This window comes from Triticum urartu, chromosome 3, assembly GCF_003073215.2.
Source record: "Triticum urartu cultivar G1812 chromosome 3, Tu2.1, whole genome shotgun sequence".
NCBI lineage: Eukaryota > Viridiplantae > Streptophyta > Magnoliopsida > Poales > Poaceae > Triticum > Triticum urartu.
The window spans coordinates 159,587,711-159,594,688 of record NC_053024.1 but is presented as its reverse complement, the minus strand read 5'-3'; the positions used below and the strand labels follow the sequence as shown (position 1 = coordinate 159,594,688).

The 6,978-nt window shown below is 48.9% G+C and overlaps 2 pseudogenes; both read right to left on the bottom strand.

Annotated features, from left to right (window-relative positions):
* Positions 1-788: 788 nt before the first annotated feature.
* Positions 789-1,342, bottom strand: LOC125548216 (annotated as a pseudogene).
* A 1,394-nt stretch (positions 1,343-2,736) lies between these two features.
* LOC125548215 lies at positions 2,737-3,388 on the bottom strand (annotated as a pseudogene).
* Between the last annotated feature and the right edge of the window lie 3,590 nt (positions 3,389-6,978).

Below are 6,978 nucleotides of genomic sequence, written 5' to 3'. Positions count from 1 at the left end.
GCATAATCTAATCTAACCCCGATATGCTTGTTCCATTGCCGTTCTGGCGGAATGGTGGTTGAATTCTGTACCATGTCTTCTCAGGACAGGCTAGTATTCATTTATCGAAGCTGCTTTGGATATCTGAATATAATTCATAACAGATCCAACACAAAATACATCATTGCACCTCTCGATCAATTCAACTGAAGGATGAAGTTGCTGTCACTGCCAAGAGGGTATCGTGCATCTGTATCTGTATTCACAATTCCACAATTGGAAGCACCATTCAGGCAATTAAAAGGTTATTGTAGTATGTACAAATCAACAGAAATAAAGCACAAATTATGATCCTGAATATCTTATACTAGCAGTTAGCATGAACCACATCATGAATTGGTCACTGTGAGATAGTTTCACATTACAAGTCAAAGAGCAAATTTATACGCCCAAAACTCTCGTCAAGGATAGCTACTCGATCTAGACTTCATATGTATTCCAAGCTAGAAATTTATGAAATGCAGACTAATCCCAATCTCCATTACCCACATTGCACCACAGAAGTAACATCAATGGTGCCCAGCATAAATGCATCAGATCAAATAACAGAAACAGAGCAAATGATGTTGCTGAATCGAGACACACAATTGTTGAGACACCGTGGCGTTTTTTGACATTATAAATAAGACTGCAAACAAGTAGTACAACTCAGACGGGGCTCCTGGTAAATTGTGGCAAATCAACTGATCGCCGCCTCAATATCGTACCCAACAGAGACCAACCAGCGAGACAAAATCAGAAACAGGGTATCAGCACAGAGACAACAGACAAGCTTCATTTCCAACAACATATGCGAATAACTTTGTTCCACGATTGAGTTCAAACTACAGAGGAAATAGCGAACTAAACAAGTCGGGGTTTCATCAGGCTTCTGGAATCTGCAGGCGGCGACAAAGAGTGACTCCCGTCGGCCGGCCGGCCCTTAGCCGCCGAAGCCGTAGAGGGTGCGGCCCTGTCGCTTGAGCGCGTAGACGACGTCCATGGCGGTGACGGTCTTGCGGCGGGCGTGCTCCGTGTAGGTGACGGCGTCGCGGATGACGTTCTCGAGGAAGATCTTGAGCACGCCGCGGGTCTCCTCGTAGATGAGCCCTGAGATGCGCTTCACGCCGCCCCTGCGCGCCAGCCGCCGGATGGCCGGCTTGGTGATGCCCTGGATGTTATCGCAGCACCTTCCGGTGGCGCTTGGCGCCGCCCTTGCCTAGGCCCTTGCCTCCCTTGCCGCGCCCGGACATGGCCGACGATCTCGAGCTGCGAGCGAGTGTGGGATCGGAGGAACGGTGGTGGGTGGCGTCTGGTGCTGTGATTTGCTGGGTGGGGCGAAGGGCGTCTTAAAGGGGTCGAGAGGTTGGAGGAGGCGTGTGGCTGCCGTTGGATGCGGATGGAGTGGACGGTCGAGACGGCGATCCGGGGGAGAGATGCCGCGGATCGGTGACGTGGCCGAGAGATTGGACCGGTGGTTTGGCGGGCTGGGTCAGAGCTGTGGCGGCAGCTCGAAATTTTTGGGCTGTGGGCGCGGGCCCGGTGTCGTATTCTTGGGATTCTTTTTCTTTCTTTTTTTTAAATGGTTGGTGAGATTTTTCATGTGGGAGAATATCAAGTCAACTGGATATACTTGCTCCATTGCTGTTGCATGTCCTCCAATGACTGATTATTATTCCTTCATCCTAACTGTTCTGGAGATCTGAAGATAATCTGCAGGAAACTTGCTCGAATGCAGTGACTGCTATACTCATTTTTCATCGCTTACTGGAGTTCACTTTTTTAGGATTCAAGCATTCAGATAACACGTTACAATAATTACATGTAATAGCTTGGCGGTCAGGTAATTGGTGCTAGAAACTTAACTGAACGAGCACTTCCAGCACTGATGTACAGTACTGTTTGTGTAACTGAACGAGCTTATTGACATCCCCGAGGCCATCTCGTGCTTATCAGAGGCAACCAACCAGAATACCGATTTCAAGCTTTGACACGGCATCATTTAAGCTACAAGATCGAAGCTGGCTAAAACCGGCAGGTCATTTCACATCTTCTCGTTACACTCCTGATTTGTGTCCACCTCATGTTTCAGGATGCTCGACCCAAATGGCCAATCCACTCTGCAGTTTCGACAGTGGCAGAACCAGGAATAGAGATACAAAATGTTTTGGTGCGTTATTGTTTTTCGAAACGGATATTTAGGAATTGTGGGTGACGCAACCAATAATATTGCAGGCACGGTGTGGAATCCTGCAGCCTTTTCTGAACTGTAAAATCTGAAGACAGGACACCAAGTAACTTGTAGTACTATCCGTATGTTTGCAGTTCAGAGCATGGTTCATAGACTTGCGGGATTGCAGTATAATTAGGCAAAGTCGAGCATATCGGCGGCTCGTTCGTTCAAACATTTGGTGTGCACTGAAGATTGAACATCAAACATACAGGTACTGTTATGCAGCAACTGGTCAGTAGACGGAACTGAAGACGAGCATATCGGCGGCTCTTTCGTTCGGGTTCAGAGGTTCAGATGCAGAAAGCCGAATTGCTTATTGAAGATATTGACAGTCGAATGATGATTTATGCTCAAAATCAGAGCACAAGAACACGCGGCTTAAAGAGGTAAGAAATCTGATAATCTAATCCAACATTTGGTGCAAACAAATTCAAGAGGAAAAGCTCGGATACATACAGGGAGAATCAGGCATTCAAACACATGTATGACAACAGTAACCAACATTTTTTTCATTTCCATTGCTGATGGCAACAAGAAGGTACCATCAGATTAGGCATAACACATCCACCCACCATGAGAGGAACAGGGATCTAACATGGATCTAACACGACGCACATTCTGAAACACCACTATTTTCCACCGATGAACTCAGCCTAGCATGGATTGCAGGTGCAGCAGCCTAGGCCCTCTCGCCACGGATGCGGCGGGCGAGCTGGATGTCCTTGGGCATGATGGTGACGCGCTTGGCGTGGATGGCGCAGAGGTTGGTGTCCTCGAAGAGGCCGACGAGGTAGGCCTCGGCGGCCTCCTGGCAGGGCGAGACGGCGGGGACTGGAAGCGGAGGTCGGTCTTGAAGTCCTGGGCGATCTCGCGACACGAGGCGCTGGAAGGGGAGCTTGCGGATGAGCAGCTCCGTGCTCTTCTGGTACTTGCGGATCTCGCGGAGCGCCACGGTCCGGGCGGAAGCGGTGGGGCTTCTTCACGCCGCCCGTCGCCGGGGCCGACTTGCGCGCCGCCTTGGTGCCGCCGGTCGACTTCCTCGCCGTCTGCTTGGTGCGGGCCATGTCGTCGATGCGCCGGAGGGGAGGAGGAGGCTCTGGTGGTTGGGGGCTGGGGAGATTGGGGTGAGGAGGAAGAAGGGGACGAGGCGGAGTTAAATAGGAGGAGCACCGAGAGAGCGGGCGGGTTTGGGTTTTGGTTTTTCGGGAGGGGACGAGAGGCATGTACTTGCCGTTGGATGCGGATGGAGTGGACGGTCGAGATGGCGATCCGGGTAGGAATGCCGCGGATTGGTGACGTGGCCGAAAGCTTGGACCGGTGGATTGGCGGGCTGGGTCAGAGCTGTGGCGCCAGCTCGAAATTTTTGGGCTGTGGGCGGGACTGCTGTGCCGTGTTCTCGAGATCGTTCACGTGGGAGGGTAATTGGTGCTAGTAGAAGTTTAACTGAACGGGCACTTGCAGCAGCACTGATGTACTGTACTGTTTGTGTAACTGGTAGTGGTAGATACACAAAGCTGAATTGAACGAACTTATTAACATGAGATCTCCGAGTCCATCTCGTGCTTAGCAGAGGCAACCCACCGGAATACTGGTTTCAAACTTTGACACGGTGGCATTTAAGCTACAGGATCGAAGCTGGCTAAAACCGGCAGGTCATTTCACATGTTTGAGATACATTAGTGCATATCTTCTCTTTACACTCATGATTGTGTCCAATGTTTTGGGATAGGCAAAACTACAACTTTGTTCTGTGGACGAAATCAATTCACAAAATGAACTGTCCTGGAAAAAAATCACCTGGCTAGCCCTTTTGTGTGGTGACCGACAGCAAAGCGTCACACTACATTGTGCAGCGCGTTGACGGCTGGGATCTGAAGTTTGAGGGGTGATCCGTGGGAAGGGGGGTCGCGTGCTCTGATTGGCTGGAGAGGAGTCAGCCGGATGGTGGAGGCGTGCGTGGGCCCGAGATGGACTGAAATGTCCTCGGATGAAGGCGCGCGACTGTTTGCTCTTTGCGGCCCGACGAGTCCAAACGAAAACGAATTGTACGCTCTATCGTTGCATCCAAGTACAGGTTTTGGCTTCAAAAAAATCACAGGCAAAAACACAGCGGTACATCTTGCTGCATATACGTGAAGATCGCATTGGTGTTAAATCTAAAGTTAAAAACATGAAACTGATGCTTAAACTTGTCTCGGGTTGTAACTTCTCCTTGTAGTCCTTGTGTGGAATGTGTGTGGCTTGAACTCATCCGTGTGACGGAGTATCGTGTATCAAGTAGTGGTAGTGGCAAGCGTAAGCATTTGTTTGCCGAGAAGTGCTATGCACACAACGGATTTGAGAGGATTCACACACGACTGTTAAATCCAGCCGCACATGATATCAGATAAAAGGGAACTGTTGAATGGATTACACGTCGTGCATGGAGCAGTTTCATTTTTGCCTGCAGGAAACAAAGTTGAAAGTGATCTCGAGCGATGTTGTAAGGCAGTGCCTTGAAAATAAATTTGAAAATTTCTACTATGTCCGACCGGTCGATACTCGTAGTGGAATTTTGCTAGCATGGGATGTTTTAGTGGTCTTTGTCACTAACCGGCACATTACGGCGAACACACTCACAGCTCTAATCGGGCATGAGGGGGCACCCTTGTGGTGGCTAACTGGAGTTTATGGGCCGCAAGGTGATACGGAAAAGGTGGAGTTCATGCAGGAGATTCGGGATGTACGTGACTTGCATGTGGGGCCGTGGTTCTCTTGGGTGATTTCAACCTAATTGTCAACCTCGATGACAATAATAAGGCAACGATCAACCGACGGATGGTCACGGGGTTCAGAGCACTACTTAATAGACTCGAGCTCAAAGAACTGTACCTAAATGGTGTTGGGGAACGTAGTTCAAAAAAAATACTACAATCACGCAATATCTAACTAGAAGATGCATAGCAATGAGAGGGGAGAGTGTGTCCACGTACCCTCGTAGACCGAAAGCGGAAGCGTTATGTAACACGTTGATGTAGTCGAACGTCTTCACGATCCAACCGACCCAAGTACCAAACGTACGACACCTCCGTGTTCAGCACACGTTCAGCACGATGACGTCCCTCGAGCTCTTGATCAAGTAGAGACGAGGGAGAGTTCCGTCGGCACGACGGCATGGTGACGGTGTTGGTGATGTGATCCGCGCAAGGCTTCGCCTGAGCACTACGACAATATGATCGAGGTGGTAAACTGTGGAGGGGGGCACCGCACACGGCTAAGACAATTGATGTTGTGCCTTTGGGGTGCCCCCACCCCCGTATATAAAGGGGGAGGAGGTGGTGGCCGTCCCAGGGGGGGCGCCAAGGGGGGAGTCCTACTTGGACTCCTAGTCCAAGGGGGAAGTCCTACTTGGACTCCTAGTCTAAGTAGGATTCGGCCCCCCTCCTTCCAACTAACAGAAAGGGGAAAGGGGAAAGGGGGGAGAGGGAGAAGGAAAGGGGGGCGCCCCCAACCCTAGTCCAATTCGGTTTGGGCTTGGGGGCGCCCCACCTCTTGTGGCAGCCTCCCTCTCTCCACCATGGCCCAATAGGCCCATTAACTTTCTCGGGGGGTTCCAGTAACCTCCCGGTACTCCGAAAAATCCCCGATCTTCTTCAGAACCATTCCGGTGTCCGTATATAACCTTCCAATGTATCAATCTTTACATCTCGACCATTTCGAGACTCCTCGTCATGTCCGTGATCTCATCCGGGACTCCGAACAAACTTCGGTCACCAAAACACATAACTCATAATACAACATCGTCATCGAACGTTAAGCGTGCGGACCCTACGGGTTCGAGAACTATGTAGACATGACCGAGACACATCTTCTGTCAATAACCAATAGCGGAACCTAGATGCTCATATTGTTCCTACATATTCTACGAAGATCTATCGGTCAAACCGCACAACAACATACGTCATTCCCTTTGTCATCGGTATGTTACTTGCCCGAGATTCGATCGTCGGTATCATCATACCTAGTTCAATATCGTTACCGGCAAGTCTTACTCGTTACGTAATGCATCATCCCGCAACTAACTCATTAGTCACATTGCTTGCAAGGCTCATAGTGATGTGCATTACCGAGAGGGCCCAGAGATACCTCTCCGATACACGGAGTGACAAATCCTAATCTTGATCTATGCCAACTCAACAAACACCATTGGAGACACATGTAGAGCATCTTTATAATCACCCAGTTATGTTGTGACGTTTGATAGCACACAAAGTGTTCCTCCGGTATTCAGGAGTTGCATAATCTCATAGTCAGAGGAATATGTATAAGTCATGAAGAAAGCAATAGCAATAAAACTAAACGATCATATGCTAAGCTAACGGATGGTCTTGTCCATCACATCATTCTCTAATGATGTGATCCCGTTCATCAAATGACAACACATGTCTATGGTTCAGGAAACTTAACCATCTTTGATTAACGAGCTAGTCAAGTAGAGGCATACTAGGGACACTCTGTTTGTCTATGTATTCACACATGTACTAAGTTTCCGGTTAATACAATTCTAGCATGAATAATAAACATTTATCATGATATAAGGAAATATAAATAACAACTTTATTATTCCTCTAGGGCATATTTCCTTTAGTCTCCCACTTGCACTAGAGTCAATAATCTATATTACTAGTAATGATTCTAACACCCATGGAGTCTTGGTGCTGATCATGTTTTGCTCATGAGAGAGGCTT